This window comes from Balaenoptera borealis, assembly GCF_965194805.1.
Source record: "Balaenoptera borealis genome assembly, chromosome: 2".
In the NCBI taxonomy this organism is placed as follows: domain Eukaryota; kingdom Metazoa; phylum Chordata; class Mammalia; order Artiodactyla; family Balaenopteridae; genus Balaenoptera; species Balaenoptera borealis.
In genome coordinates this window covers 91660667-91676971 of record NC_138867.1, presented here as the reverse complement: position 1 = coordinate 91676971, position 16305 = coordinate 91660667, and the positions used below count along the sequence as shown (strand labels likewise).

General features: G+C 38.8%; 1 long non-coding RNA gene across 1 annotated transcript in view; it reads right to left on the bottom strand.

The window, feature by feature from the left end:
• Positions 1-16305, bottom strand: part of LOC309622539 — a 65222-nt gene that overhangs the window by 32595 nt on the left and 16322 nt on the right. Inside the window, exon 3 of the long non-coding RNA XR_014240952.1 lies at positions 15090-15154. This is a non-coding gene — a long non-coding RNA (uncharacterized lncRNA). The remainder of the gene's footprint in view (positions 1-15089; positions 15155-16305) is intronic.

The window sequence follows — 16305 nt, the reverse complement described above, 5'->3', positions numbered from 1 at the left end:
CCAGACATTTATCATAGATAGTTCCGTAAATCATTGAAAGCCAGGGTAAGAGGCTTAGCCTTAAAAACAATAGGGTTCTTTAAGCAGATGAGAAAAAAAATACCGTGCTGGAAAAGTAAATTGGTTAAGGAAAACTATCTTACTGTGGCAAATATGTTTCGAGTTGCTTCATCAATACAGAGTATCATGAAAAACACAAACAACCTCAAAGAACTAAAGGGAAATCAAAAGTGCGGTCAAAGTTACATGGGGTCGAGTTAAGGGCCATGTGCCCAAACCTCACTATGGGTCTGGTCTGGAGTTGTTTTCCGTGCATCACGCAACCACCCTGACCCTTTTAACCCATCTATTTGCTTAAAAAATAAACTCAGTTTAAAAAAAAAAAGCATTAAATCCAACTGGTTTTTAAACTGTTGTTCTGGTTGCACCATGTAAACCCAATTTAACAGCTTCTACAGTCAACTCTGGTCAAATGAGAAATGTCATACTCATGCACACCAGTCTCCCACGGTGATGCTTTCACTCAAATACTATTTTCATATCATCCCATGTCTGGTTTTCAATATTTCTCCCAATGTGGTTTAGGAAAATTATATTTTAGATTTCTAATGCATTATGAATAGAATGAATTTAATATAAACTCCCACTTGCTGAAAGACAATTTCTGTTTAGAAACAAAGAAATTTCAAACAGACAGAAAGAAATGAAACACTTAAACTCTCCTCCCTTTTGTGTATGGGTGGAGTGAGGTAACTTTTTTAAATTTTATTTTATTTATTTTTATTTTATTTTTGGCTGCATTGGGTCTTCATTGCTGCACACGCACTTTTCTCTGGTTGCAGTGAGCAGGGGCTACTCTTCGTTGTGGTGCAGGGGTTTCTCACTGCGGTGGCTTCTCTTGTGCAGAGCACGGGCTCTAGGCGCGTGGGCTTCAGTAGTTGTGGCACGTGGGCTCAGTAGTTGTGGCTCACGGGCTCTAGAGCACAGGCTCAGTAGTTGTGGTGCACGGGCTTAGTTGCTTCGCGGCATGTGGGATCTTCCTGCATCAGGGCTCGAACCCGTGTCCCCTGCATTGGCAGATGGATTCTTAACAACTGTGACACCAGGGAAGCCCGAGGTAACTCTTTATAAGGGAGAAAGTCGTGTAGGATTTTGAACAATTTACCCTACTCTCCTACTATCCTGTCTTTACAACATACTTGTCTGTAAATTCTTTGGATGCAGATGGTGTGCTTTAGGTTTCCCAACACTACTGACCTCAGACACTTGCCTACAAGCTCTTGTTTGATGCATAAATCTACTCTAATAGCCTCCATATCACTGCTGCTATGTCATGAGTCCACAATGAGACTTAAAAAGATGGAAGTTTCTTAGTCTGGAATTTTATTATTTTAGAAGGTACTCAATAGCAGCGTTAAATGCAGTGGATGAGGAAAAGGAGGAGTAGGATGAGATCAAAGAAGGAACGAAAGATGATGAAAGGAAAGGAAGTATGATGGAAAACTTTTACCAAGAGCTTGAACAATATCTTACCCAAAGGAATTATAATAAGAGCTGAGATGAAGCATGGAATTGGGCAAAATGAAGTCATATACAGTTCTGACTAGACTCCATTAAAAAAGATCTGTGTTCAGACTTCCCTGGTGGCACAGTGGTTAAGAATCTGCCTGCCAGTGCAGGGGACACGGGTTCGAGCCCTGGTCTGGGAAGATCCCCCATGCCTTGGAGCAACTAAGCCCGTGCGCCACAACTACTGAGCCTGTGCTTTAGAGCCCGCGAGCCACAACTACTGAAGCCCACGTGCCTGGAGCCCGTGTTCTACAACCAGAGAAGCCACCGCAATGAGAAGCCCACACCCTGCGACGAAGAGTAGCCCCCGCTCACCACAACTAGAGAAAGCCCGCACGCAACAACAAAGACCCAATGCAGCCAAAAATAAATAAATAAAAATTTTTTAAATTTAAAATTTTTTTAAATTTAAGAAAGAAATTAAAAAAAAAAAAAAATCTGTGTTTCACATGCCCATACTCAGAAAGCAAGGCTGAGACTATGGAAAATTTATAGGCCGTCTCCTAAAGTTGTCTTTGAAGACATTTTGAATTATGACAAATCTCTTGAGTGGAAGTAAATAGAAAATTCTATACGAAAAGTCATGATAAATGGATAGTGTTCTCTGTGATCTATAATTTCCTGATTTTTAGTAAAAGTGTCCATATCATTGTCATTACTTATGTCTTATGACCTTATCTACTCAGCTCATCTCTCAGAAACTACAATTAAAGTGGGCACTTCTGCTACTTTTGGAGAAATCCTTTCAAGTCAATTTTCCTTGGATCAGCCTTCAACATAAATTTTGACTCTTGTGGAGAAATTCAGTACAATGTATGCAGGCCCATAAAATAGGAAAGCCTATCTTTATCAAGGAAGTGGGGCGCTGCATATTTATGCACAATGCCCTATGCAAATCAGGAAACCACAAAACTAAAGGCATTAAAAACTCCAGGTCTTTCTACAGAACACTGTGGTTGGTGCATTTTTATGTGAAAAAAAGTTAAAGCTGAGACTCAAATTCTTCTGTATTGCAGCAATGCTTTTGCCTTAATAAAGATCTGGGGCCAGAAAGAACTGCCATCAATTCACAACATGTTTTTCTTTCCAAAATTACATTTCTCTTATAAATATCCCTGGAAAACAACCTTAAGAATCCAATAAACCCTGAATCACTTTGCCAGTGACCTTATTTCTGGTTGAATGTTCTCGTCAGCATCCTGGAGGAAAAACTGAAATTTGTGATCTTTTGATGAGCCATGCAGATGAAACCTGTGATTTAGAACTGAGGGTTTTGAGAGACTTTCTAAACAGAGAACAGAGCTTCTGTACCCAGGATCCTCTAAAATGTCTACCTGTGCGCTCTTGTCACTCTGTTCCTTTTTGGTCACCAACACGGACTGGAAAGAACTTTGTGGTAACACTATAATTAAATATCAGGCTTAGGTTTCAATGCACCAGGGTGGTTTTCATCCCCCTTTCTGTGACCCTCCCCCGACTACTTTTCCATCCCACGGGGCAGCAGCTTTGCAAAGCCCGCCTTTATTGTCCACTTGGGTTGTATTTTTATCTGATTGGGAAAGACATACCCGCAGAGGCTTTGCTTTTTATCCTCTCCTATATTTCAAAGATTGTTTCTCCCTCAGTCCTGACACCAGCAATCCTTTGTGGTTTTTCTTGGACCTCAAAGGCTTAATGGTCTGGCACAGAACTTGAATCTTTGGAAATATACCCCAACTACCTCTAACAGCAGCTTCAGATAAGTTCGGGAGCAGCCACTCAGTAAAGCAAAAGTGCTGCCCGTGGTTAAATGTTCCAGGGAGGTTTTTGTCTTTAAAATCAAGTGAATATATTAAAAGATGGCTTTAAAACCTGCAGCACTCACCCAGATAGCACAGAGATGTTTCTAGATTTGCTGTGGGTAAGAAGATGAAACCAAGTTTAAAAGTTAATTAGTTAGCTCTCTTCCTGAATGTTTGGTGGTCCCTTCTCTGGGGAAGAAGGGGCGGGAAGAGCATGATTGGGGAGGGGAACTCATATGAAGCTAGTTATTTGGAAGTCGTGTAATATTAAAAGACTAGTTACCTCACAGGGGCACAGATATAATTACAGTCAATGCACTTAAGCAGTTATGATGAAAGGAGGCCTCCTATAATCCTTGCAGGTTAGTATTTTGCTCATTTCTTTGTCATGGATTATCTCTTAGGGAAGGCCTGACATGAGAGGGAGGGAGGGAAAGAGGGAGAGAGGGAGAAAACTAACATTTATATGTTATCTGTGTGCCAAAAACTGTCTTTAACACTTTACAAATATTAACTTATTTAATCCTCATAACACTGTGCAGAATACTATTATTCTTCCCATTTAAGTATTCTTTATTTTGCTCCCAAATAAGGAAACTCAGGTACAGAAAGGCAATTAACTTGCCCAAGACTGCATAGCTGGTCAGTGGCAGAGCTGGGATTCCAACCCGGGAAATCTGACCTCAGAGTCTGAGCACTCCATCAGCTAGACTTCTGATAGGAACTTAAGGCTCTATTTTTAAGGCCTGCTGAAATCTAACACACACACACACACACACACACACCTCCCAAACCTCAACTGCTTAACACAACAGATGTCCGCTTCTCAATCATTCTGTGTCCCACGCAGGTTGTAAGGGAAGCTCTGCTCCTTGTACTCACTCAGGGACTCAGGCTGATGGAGGCTTCATCCTAAGATACGCTCCCACAAAATCCACTCCAGGGGGAAGGGAAGGTGGCAAGTCACACCGTGGCACTTAAAGTTACACATACCACTCCCACTCCCACTGCACTTGTCAGTGTAAGTCATACGGCCACGTGCAATCTGAAGAGGACTGAGAAATGCAATCCTACTATGTTTCCTCGAGTAGCGGTGATATATTGGATGGAATTAGAGACTGGATATAACGGGATACCTGGGATGAACAGCTCTAATGACTCTTTGGGACCAGCACACCTCTTTGGGACGCACCCAGATCTCTTGTCTCAACAGTTCCCCTCTGGTCCTTTCTTTCCTTTAACTGGGAATTTATTTTTAAATCTCCAGGAGAAGACCCACTTTCCTTAAACTTTTGGCTCTCTAGTACAGATTTATTGAGAATATTTTCGTCCATGTTACCTTAAAGCCCAAGGATTTTTAAACATACAATTCAGAAAGAGACTTAAAATTGATGGGCTTTCTGCTCTGCATTTCTTCCCCATGGCAATGTGTGTAGGCTATTATCTGCTTGAAAGGGAGGAGGAACGTCAGTTAACATTTTGAAAATATTACTCTATCACAATGCTACTAGACGATACTAAAATCTTAGAGTTCAGAGGTGGGTGCAAATTTTTCTTTACTTTTTCAGTCAAATCACCTTTCAGCTCATTAAATTCAATCTCAGCTGGAAATTTATGAACCTCTGCTCCTTCTTAGTCTCTCTCCCTCTCCAGAATTTACGTGCACTTTCTGCTCCCCACCTTCCACTGGCATCACCGTCAGGATCCGAGCTCTTAACATTCAGTGCTGAGGGGCACGGGTAGGCCCTTCAGAGCCTATACATCACCGATGGAGGCTTTAGCAACTTCGAAGTGAAATTTTCTCTGGCAGAAAACGAGCATTTCCCATGTTAGTAGTGATGGTCTTCTTCAGAATGTCCTAATCCTATTTCCTAGCAGGATTTTTATCCCTTTCCTCCATATGGCCAAGAGACCCCCTCCCAGGAGGAATGAGGTAACAATAAGCCTGCAGCCTACCACTGTGTCAAAGGATTTGGCATGTCCCAGGTACATGATCAGCTGTTCTCCACACCCACTGTTGGTCTCATCTCTCTAACACTAACACCTTTCTGACCCGTGAATTAAGTAACTGAATCGTGGGCACTGTCTAACTCTAATATCTAAGTAGTATTATCTAGCTCAGTAGTTTTAAATATGCTTAGGTCAGTATTTTTAAAATACAAGGATGCTTTTCAACATAAAAATATAGTTGAAAAAAGATATACAGATGGAAAACAAGCATATGAAAGATTCTCCATATCATATGTCATCAGGAAAATGAAAACTAAAACAATGAGATATAACTATATACCTACTAGAATGCCCAAAATCCAGAACACTGGACAAGCCCAAATTCTAGTGAAGATGTAGAGCAACAGAACTCTCATTCATTGCTGATGAGAATGGAAAATGGTACAGCCATTTTGGAAGACAGTTTGGTGGTTTCTAACAAAACTAAATATACTCTTCCCATAAGATCCTGCAGTTATGCTTTTTGGTATTTATCCAAAGGAAGTGAAAATTCACATTCACAAAAACCTGCACACAGACGTTTACAGCAGATTATTCATAACTGCCAAAACTTGGAAGCAACCAAGATGTCTTCAGTAGGTGGATAGATAAATAAACTGTGTTGCATCCAGACAATGGAATTTTATTCAGTGCTAAAAAGAAATGAGCTATCAAGACATAGAAAGAGATGGAAGAAACTTAAATGCATATTACTAAGTGAAAGAAACCAATATGGAAAGGATCTCATGATTTACATCATGTCCAAATGCAGATCTTTGCAACTACTCTTAATCTGGATATCTATGTACTAAAAACTATAGGATAGCTGACCCCTACACACCTAAACATAAAGTGAATACAGTCTTTATATGACATTAACAATGTTCCAACTCCCAGAGTCCAATTCATCCAAAGTTAAGAATGTTTTTTTGTCATCATTTGTGCAATAGTACCTAAATAAAATAAACAAGCTGAGCTCCATAAAACTCTATTAGTTTCTTTTATACTACTTTTGTTTACATCTGAATTTGTCCTGGTTGTATTGTTCGTTGCTATATGACTTAATAGAACTAAGTGTATTTGATAATGTCTGACCATTTTTATTAGAAGGGCAATGGGCTATAAACTAGAGAAGTAGCATTACCAGTTACCACTTGCTCTGAAGCCCCCAAAACAGAGACTTCCTTGGAAGACTAATAAAGGTCGTGAGAGCCGGTATAGAGGATACTTTTGGTACTAAGCTATAGAACAAAAACTAAAACTTCAAAAATTGACATGGATTCTAAATTTCTGGAGAGTAGTTGTGTTTATAAGGACTTCGTTAGACTTCTAAAACTCTGTTTTAACATAAATTTCTTTTAAGAGGAAAGAAAGTGTATAGCACAATAGCTCCATGGTATAGTTATGTTTAATAGAGGTGCTGTTTTTTATGTTAGTTGTGGTTTATTTATTCTTTTCATTCACTGTGGTAGCTCTCTGTAAGAATTTTAGAGTTATTCCCTAGTTACCCAATGAAGCTTTGTTCATCCTTTGGTTTTTTTCTTATTGCTTCCTAACACATTTTTTAGCAGTGAGAATGGGAAAATCTCTTGGAAAAAGAAGATAAAAGCAAGCAGAACTAATTTATCTTCAGTAATTATTGGCAAGGAATTGGGTAAGAGAGTCAATAACTTCTGTTAAATTTTCTGGATCTCAATCTGGAATTATTTTCTTGAAAAGCTGAAATCCACAAGAATTTTCCTGAACCCTAGCACCACAATACTGCATGGTAGAGAAAACAAGCCATTCGCCTGTATCAGTCATTCATTTTCTGATGCATGTCTTAGATTGGAATAAAGTGAGTCTCTTTTGTTCCAGAATTACAAGGAGCTCTGCTAATGAGAATGAAACATTCTAGAATTACATGAAGAGTTGATGACTTTAGAACACTGACAATTAAGGTAATGGTCCAAAAAAAAAAAAAAAAAAACAACCCACCAACCTCTGGGCTTTAAAAAAATCTAGGCTAATCAACAAAAATATATCTCAAAAACATGTTGAATAAAAAATATATTACAGAGAAAAATATATACCATGTGATATAATTTGTTTAATTTTCAAAACACATAAAACTACATACTATTTGTGAATTCATGTGTATGGAGATATATATACCAGTTTCAGCAGGGTAGTTATCTCTGAGGGGAGCACACAGTGGTTCGGAGAAGCATTAAGAAATGACTTCAACTGAATCTGCAACATTTTATTTGGTGGGTATAATGGATGTTTGCAATATTATTCTTTATACTTCTCTATATGCCTCATGTATTTTATAAGTTAAAAAATTTACAAAGATTCAGAATGCTTTCCAAATAATCTGTCAACACTGATATAAGGAGCTGGCACTGGATGTAGACTAGCATAGACCCTAAAAGAAAAGTTCACAAAAAGGAACAAAAGAAGAATGATGGGGGGGAAATGGGTAAGAATGAAGAGAAAGTGAATCCCATTAGCCTCACCCTCTATAGGTTTCATCAGTTCCTAAGAGTCTTAGCCCACACTCACCCCAAAATCAGAGCACAAAACAAGAGGATATGTGCAGTCATTTAACTTAATTATTTCATTATTTCTTCTGGATTGTCTTACCCTTAATTAGCACTTTGCTGATTTGATCAGCAGTTGATCTAATTTGCTTGCCTGGCAAGGTGACCCAGACCTTCAATCCTGAGGCTTCAGAGTCCTCAGGTGCTTTACCCTGGGACTGCTGCTGTTACAATTTTCAATGTGTGATTATCACTGAGTTTAAAGGTATCAAAAGATGACTTGGTGAGTTTCCTGGATTTTAGACCTACTTCTTTCTGTCCTCATTTGTGTAGTTGTAACCCTAGATCCTCACTGGGACATAATGATAAAGCTCATTGAAATTACCAGTAGGGTAATTCCTTTTTTACTGGTTCAATAGCACAAGGATCCCAAAATGTTCAAGTGGGAGTCATAGCTTCAGGCTTAATGGATCCACTACTATATCCCTTTGTCAAAGCATTACTTCACCAGCCCTGAGAATGCGGACTTTTAATCTAGCAGATCCTAAGTTTGCATAGATGAGCAACAAATTCCCCAAGCGAGTCACTGGAAGAGACAGTGAGAGAGCCAATCCTACTTCCACACTAGTTCCCAAATCCATGTAGTTTAGCTATTGCGTACATAGTAAAAAATATTCAGTGTACAAACTGCATCCTTGAGGATAGGTCCTGTACCTTTTAGGGTGTGATACTCAATCTGGTTCCTTAACTGAGCTCTTAATAAGCCATTCTATCATCTTATTAGGCAAGTTTTTTCCACATGATGTAGACAAGGCAGTAACAGGGGACCCCATGGGTGGTCATGCAGCCATAGTCATACCACCTTTATGAGAAAAAGTATCCTGTGGTCTGAGACAAAGTTATGCAGATAAGATGCTGGTAACTCAGGCATTCAAAGCCCTCAAAGAATAGTGTTGGCAAAGGCACTGCAGATAGAGAAAGCAAACGCATATATGAAATATGGGATGTGGATCGACAATTCCAGGGTTGAATGGGTCTGGTATAATCATCCTTCCCCTAGGTAGATACCTGGTCTTTCTGAGGGATGATATTAAATCAAGGGCTTAGTGTCAGATCTCTGCTGGCAGGAGGGGAGTCAGATATCATCAGCCTCAGTGATAGGCAGCCATTATCACTACTCTGTTCACAGGCCCATTGTCTAAGTACTAGGATAACCAAGGAAAAAGACTGGCTAATATCCACAAGATGAGTCATCTTATGCAGCTGATATTTAGTGACTCCTCTGAGGTACATGCTAGCAGGACATGAGGCACAAATATTTTCAGTATTTCTGCCCATTCCACATGAGCAGAAAGTCTATCCACATGTCTCTTCCTTAAACTTGTTTCTGGTTGTCTAATCTTGCTCTTACAATATTCCTGAATAACCAAACTAGTTACCATGGCACAGAAGTCCATGTATAACCATAGCTTAGCCCAGTTCTTTATTTATACAGCATGAACATCCAAGTACCTGGCTTGCAGCTCTGCCCACTGGGAAGATTTATTAACTTTTCTTCATGACCACCTGTGAGAAGGTTTAATGCAGTGATGATTCACTCTTGCCTAGTAGTTACATATTGAACTCTGTTGGTTGTTGAAGGAAACCACACAGAAACCATAAATGTTTTTTGAGACAGGTGACGTGGAAATTTGAACCACCTGTTCATGCAATAAATAGTGCCTCCTGACTCTGCTTGAACATTTCTATCACTCAATGGGGACTCTTTTTCACATGGTATACGGGGGAATGCTCTCAGGAAAAGGAAAGTAGTGGTATAAGATATGTTTAGCTTTTTAACTCCAGTGCATCAGAACATGATCTTATTTGGAAACAAGGTCTTTGCAAATATAGAAGTTAAGATGAGACCATTAGGCTCTTAAGCAATATGACCCATGTCCTTATAAAACAGGGAAACTAGGACACAGAGACATACAGGCACACAGAGAGAATGCCATGTGAAGATTAAGGCAGAGATCAGGTGATTCATCAACAAGCCAAAAAACACCAAAGATTGCCAGCAAGCCAACAGAAGCTAGGACACAGACAAGGAATGAATTCTTCCTCACAACCCTTAGAAGGAGCCAACCCTTCCACCACCATGTCTCAGACTTCTAGCCACCAAAACTGTGAAACGATACATTCTGTTGTTTAAGCCACCCAGCTTGTAATGCTTTGTTATGGCAATCCTAGCAAATTAATACAGAGCATGAGGGAAATTTGGGGTGTGGTAAAAATATTCCTTCTTTTAATTAGTATGGGGATCCAGTGAGTTAAAAACTCGCTGAACTCCATACTTAAAATGGGTTCATTTTGTTGACTATAAATATTATTCTTCAATAAAGTTGATTTTAACAGGTAAAATTAATGGATTAGTTAATATTTCAAAGATATGAAGGCTGTTAGTCATTTTTTGCTTTTCATGCCTGTAGGCTACTTCATGCCAGTTACTACTCTGATGACTAATTAAAAATTAACTCTGTTACTGTAAGAATGTAGGATGACGACTGCATAATGAAGTCAGGAAAGTTTGTCTGGGACTCAGTGACTCACTGGGTGCCTGTTGGTGTTTCCATGTAAAGTAACAATTCAAGCAAAGCAGATACAAAAATACCTCCCTCCATTCCCCATCAGTTCTTCATACACAAACACTGCAAATACACAGAATTCTGGGTAACTATATTTAATTTTTAAAAAATCTCCAGGAGCCAGATTGCTGTTCATGAAGTTTGGGATGAGGTTTGAGGGAGGTAATAAGAGAAAGCTAGGACAAAGGAGGAACTAGAAAGATAGTCCTTAATTAAAGGCTGGGGTTTTATATCCATGCAAAGTCAGGAGTTGTAGGGCTTCTTTGAATACAGTAGGAAATGAGATCTAGTCTTCTTATATAAAACTGGGAATGCGGATAACACTGTCCTGCCCCTGAACCTGGACCAAAAACGTATCTTTCTACCACTCAGATATTATAGCAATTGCTAAATTATTCTTTATAAATTTTGGTACTTATGAATTTCTAAAAAAATGCTGGTGGAATAGTGATTCTAAATTCTAGTTGGAGGGATTAATAAGTTTAGTTTGGGACATATTGAGTTTATGGAGTGTGTGGGACATCTAAATGTCCAGCAAGCTTACCTAGAGCAACTTAAAGAAAAGCGTAGCCTAAAGATATGCATTGGGAGCCATGGAGGAAAGGGCTGGAGCTAGATGATACCACTAAAGGAGAATATGTAAAATTAGAAGGACATTGGGCAAAAGTCAGAAGCCTGGGCTTCACCAACACTTGAAAAATTGGGAGGAGCATAAATAGTCACAGACAGAGGAAGGCAATTGGGAGAAGTACAACACCAAGCCCATAGAGCAGGCAAGCATGCACAACAGAAGCCTGGAAGCTGCAAATTGGAAGATGTGCACTGGAATTGGTGATTAGAAGTTAGTTCATAATCTTCAAGAGCAGTTTTCAAAGAGTGTGGGAGGCTAAAAGCAAGTCACAGCAAATTTAGGAGTAAAAGGTAAATAATACAGTTAATATTATAGGAAGAAAGGAGTAAAGACAGAGTAAGAAATTACATGAGATGACAGTTTATACAGTGTCAGGTAGGAAACACAGTGTCAAGATAGGTAGTTTGAGAATGGGATACATTTGAGTCTCCTAAAAGATGAGGAAAATGAGCCAGTACAGAAGATAATTTCATGATGTGGGAGGGGTAAAGGTTTGTAAATGGAATGTCTGTATGGATGAGGAAGGAGATGGATTTAAGGGAACTGATGAAGAAATAAGCTGGGATAAGAAGAGAGGTCCTTATTTTTAAGAACTGGATGAAAATCTGTCAGATGGATATAAGTACAAGCAAGCATCTTGGTAGGGAGATGAAAGGTTATCTAAAAGAGAATGTGTATCGAGTCCTTGCAATAATTAAAGATACTTGAAAGTCATCGATCCCAAAGGAATGCTTTGCATGACAAAAGTCTATTTCTTTGATAAGATAGTCATATCACCTCAGCTATGCTAAATCCAGTACATTTAGAAAATGATTGTACATAAAAACATATTCACAAAATAAGTCTCATGGGTAAAATTAACTTTGTCACTAAAAAGTCCACATAGGAATATAAAACATGATTTTCTAAGTATATCTTTCCCAAAGGGACCTACTTTGATAGAAGAGAAAGTGTTGGATCATGGTGAGTCATGTAGCCTCTATATTACAAAGGTTGCTCTTACAAAATAATATCCTTTCTCCGGTTAAATATATTAGATAAGGGGGATGTTGTCTATGCCAAGAAGCATTGTAGTTGCATGTTACTGGGTGTATGCATGTATGGAAGAAAGACAGTGGTTGGAAGAAAGCCCTATCCTACTGCATTTCTATGTTTCTTACTGCTTGGATCACAGCAAAGAGACCCAGCTACAATCTCAGCCACTGCCATAGAAATGGATTCTCCATTAACTCTTCAAAGACCTAACTGAACTCTGTTTCTTGAACTCCTTTTTCTTGAGGTCAGATACCTAGTTACACCCCCTTTGTTAGACCATTCCTCTAATTCCTCCTATAGAAAATGGAGACTTCCTTATTTGCCCACAAACAGTTAAATATTTTTGCCTATTAATGCAGAAATCATGCAGATTAAACTATATGCCATAAAGGGCAATGAAAAACAAGTTATAATGGTTGTTTCTTTGTATTGGCAAATAGCATTTTTAGTTAGTAAAAACATGTTTCCTGACCCCTGCCTTTACCTAGTATGTGACAATTTGACACGTAGTGTCAGTAAATCAGGCAGTTTACTGACCTGATTACAATGTTGAGGCCATCAATTATATTGTTATATCCTTTACTCAGATGGATTGTATCAACATATCATGGGGAAGAGCGTTAGCAGCTAATGTAAAATAAATGTGTTGGCAGGTTAAATATTTGGTTCTTCAGTGAAACTCCCTCTCCTGTTGTTATGATGGTCTGTAACAATCAACAATTTAGTTGGGGATTTTGGGAGGCTCTTGTAACCTAATAAGAATGATACATTGCTGTAGGTCTGGAGTTTTCTTTTTTTTTCTTTTTTCTTTTTACATCTTTATTGGAGTATAATTGTTTTACAATGGTGTGTTAGTTTCTGCTTTATAACAAAGTGAATCAGCTATACATATACATATATCCCCATATCTCCTCCCTCTTGCGTCTCCCTCCCACCCTCCCTATCCCACCCGTCTAGGTGGTCACAAAGCACCGAGCTGATCTCCCTGTGCTATGCAGCTGCTTCCTACTAGCTACCTATTTTACATTTGGTAGTGTATATATGTCAATGCCACTCTCTCACTTCCTCCCAGTTTACCCTTCCCCCTCCTCTTGTCCTCACAATTTCATACCACTTTCTGTACCTCCATACACCCCAAAGTAGGAGTTAATTCATCCTGGACACAGTTTCCTATAACCCACTGTTTTGAAGGAATCACATATGAAGCAAGTCTCCTGTCCAAGAGTTAATGCCTTACTGTCCCACCTGCCACGGAGGGCTGTGAGTCTGAGTTATGGTGCCCAGACCAAAAGGGATTATATGAGCAGACATTCTTCAGAAATAATGACTTATGAGTGCCTGTCTCATTTCCCTTTCCCTGGTGATATCCCCACAAAGCCCAGTTAGAAAGGATTCAGCAACTTGCAGGAAACAGAATTTGAGTTCTGAAACGTCCAAAGATGAGTGAATGCCCCTTTTTTCTTCTCTGGAGCATTTCTAATCACAATTTTCTTACCACAGCCTAGATGATGAGTGAGATGAACTCTAAAAATAGTATCTTCTGAGCTACTTCTCTGTCTTGTGAGGTCCCCAAAGCAAAGCTACTGAATGATTTGCAGCTCATTGTAACCAGAATCTTCACAGATGTGGAACTATTGGGTTTTCTTTTAATCCTGGAAGGTGCCAGATGGATGATGTTTATGGCTGGGGTCTTGACTTGGGATCACGGTAAGAGGGAGGCTAAAATGGTGGTGAGTCCGTCAGCCTCTGCCTTCCACAAAAGCATTGGAAAGCAGTTTTCTCAGTTTGAGCTGAGCAGAGTAATGTCCGCATTCTATATTATCTGGCCACCTTCCTGGGGGCCAAACAGACTTACCAGTTGAGATAATTAGGGCAGAGCCAACATCTCTGCCTCCTGGGCAGCAAAGCCTCCAATGGTTTAACCAAAACTTAAAAGGAAGTCACCAGTTCTATCGTGCTTCCTACATATCATCATTTATAAAATTGAACCATTTTATTATCCTATTTCCTGGCCTATTATTTATGGGGTATTTATTTCAGAAATAAAATATGGGGGAATCAAAGGAGGGGAGAAGGATCTTGTTTCCTTCCCTGTCCTAACTATCAAATTAAGTCTTGGCTTTACCATTCCTGAAACAAATGAGTGTGATATTTACATCCATGTTCACTGTTCATTCTTTCCACCACTCGCAGGAACTAGCAAACTGTTAATTCCCTGGTAAGTTCCAAACAAGAATGACATGAAACAGAATTTCTAGAAAGTGAGGGAATGTTCTAGCAGTTTCTGGTGAGGTGGCTAATTATTTTTTAGGGATGGTTTTAAGAATAGACCTGCTACTAACAACATTAAGACTGGATGGGACATCAACTTCAACTAGAAGAAAACAGTACTCGTGACACTTTTAATTAATTAAGAAATCTCCTTGCATCAAGACAGTTAAAAAAAACTAATATTCTCCTACTGATAGAAATGCAACTTCTCCCTCTTGTGCAAGAGGGAGGAGATATGGGGATATATGCATAAGTATAGCTGATTCACTTTGTTATAAAGCAGAAACTAACACATCATTGTAAAGCAATTATACTCCAATAAAGATGTTTAAAAAAAAAAAAAAAGAAAGAAATGCAACTCCTCAGAGCATATGAATGTTTCCTCTAGAACATCTTGTACTAGCTTGGCAAGGCTATATATAGCTTTACACTCTGCTGGGTGTACTGAGCTGTCTTCAGTCACCGTGGATAGGGTACCTTCTCCCCTCTCCTCCTCACCCCACTAGTTTAAAAACAAACAAGGAAAGTAAACAAACAAAAACAATGCTTTCCTCACCCACTTTACTGGTGATTAAATTTTCCTTCATAGGACATCAACATTTCATTTCCCAATTAAAAAGATACCCAATCCAATACCTTTGCAAGGTAGACATCAGGACCTTACCTGAGATCTGGTTTTCATAGGCCAGGAGGCATAACGGTAACTGTTTTGGAAGGATGGATGCCAGACTGTGGTGAAAATGAGAAAGAAACAGGAAGTTAAAGAATATTTAAGACAGAGTTTGGGCACCCCTCAAAGTAACCCAGGGCCAGATTTCACACTGAGAGTGGCTTGTTAGAGAAGTTCTTGGAGCCTAGGCACTGTGGTCAAACACACTTTGGTCGAAATCCCATCTTTGTTGTACTGATCTATAAAACTTTAGGCAAATCATCTAATGTCTCTAAACCTCATTTTCCTCTTCTATAGAGCACATGTCAGCTACCTGGCCATTCATGGGTATTTCAGTAAATGATACCCACCATAGATACATCACTGTGTCAGAAATGCATAGAGACCCAGAGAAATATTCAGGTGAGAGACATTGACTATTCATTAGAAAATAGCATAGAATCTCATATTGAGTGAAGTAAGACAGAGAAAGACGAGTATATGATCTTTCTTATATGAGGAATCTAAAAAAAAGCTACCAATGAACTTATCTACAAAACAGAAATACAGTTACAGTTGTAGAAAATAAACTTATGGTTACTGGAGTGGGACGTGGAAAGAGGGATAAATTGGAAGATTGGGATTGACACATACACACTACTATATAAAGAATAGATAACTAATAAGGACCTACTGTATAGCACAGGGAACTCTACTCAATACTCTGTAATGGCCTATATGGGAAAATAATCTAAAAAAGAGTGGATATATGTATTTGTATAACAGATTCACTTTGCTGTATACCTGAAAATAACTCAACATTATAAATCAGTTATACCCCAATAAAAAATTTAAAAAAAGAAAAAAAATGAATTATACATAGAAACAGAGATTTTTTTCCCCTAAAAATCCTTAAAAACTTTTTGAACAGTTATTAAAATATTAAACTGGTTAAAATATTCTCCTCTCTGACAGTGATTATGTGAAGAAGATGTTTTGCTCAGGCAACCCTGTGCAGAGGTATAAAACAGGGTATTTTGCTTCTGGACAGCTTAATCAAGATTATTTTAACCATCCCCTCAGCCTGATTAAACAGGGCTTCTTTCTGACTCTAGGTCCCTGACTTCCCTTTTCTTAGAGCATTTATTTTAGAAAACCTGTCATTGTAAATCCTTTCTCTGCCCCTTTGAATTGTATGTAAATCTTCTCCCAGACTCTTGTCAGTTTTACA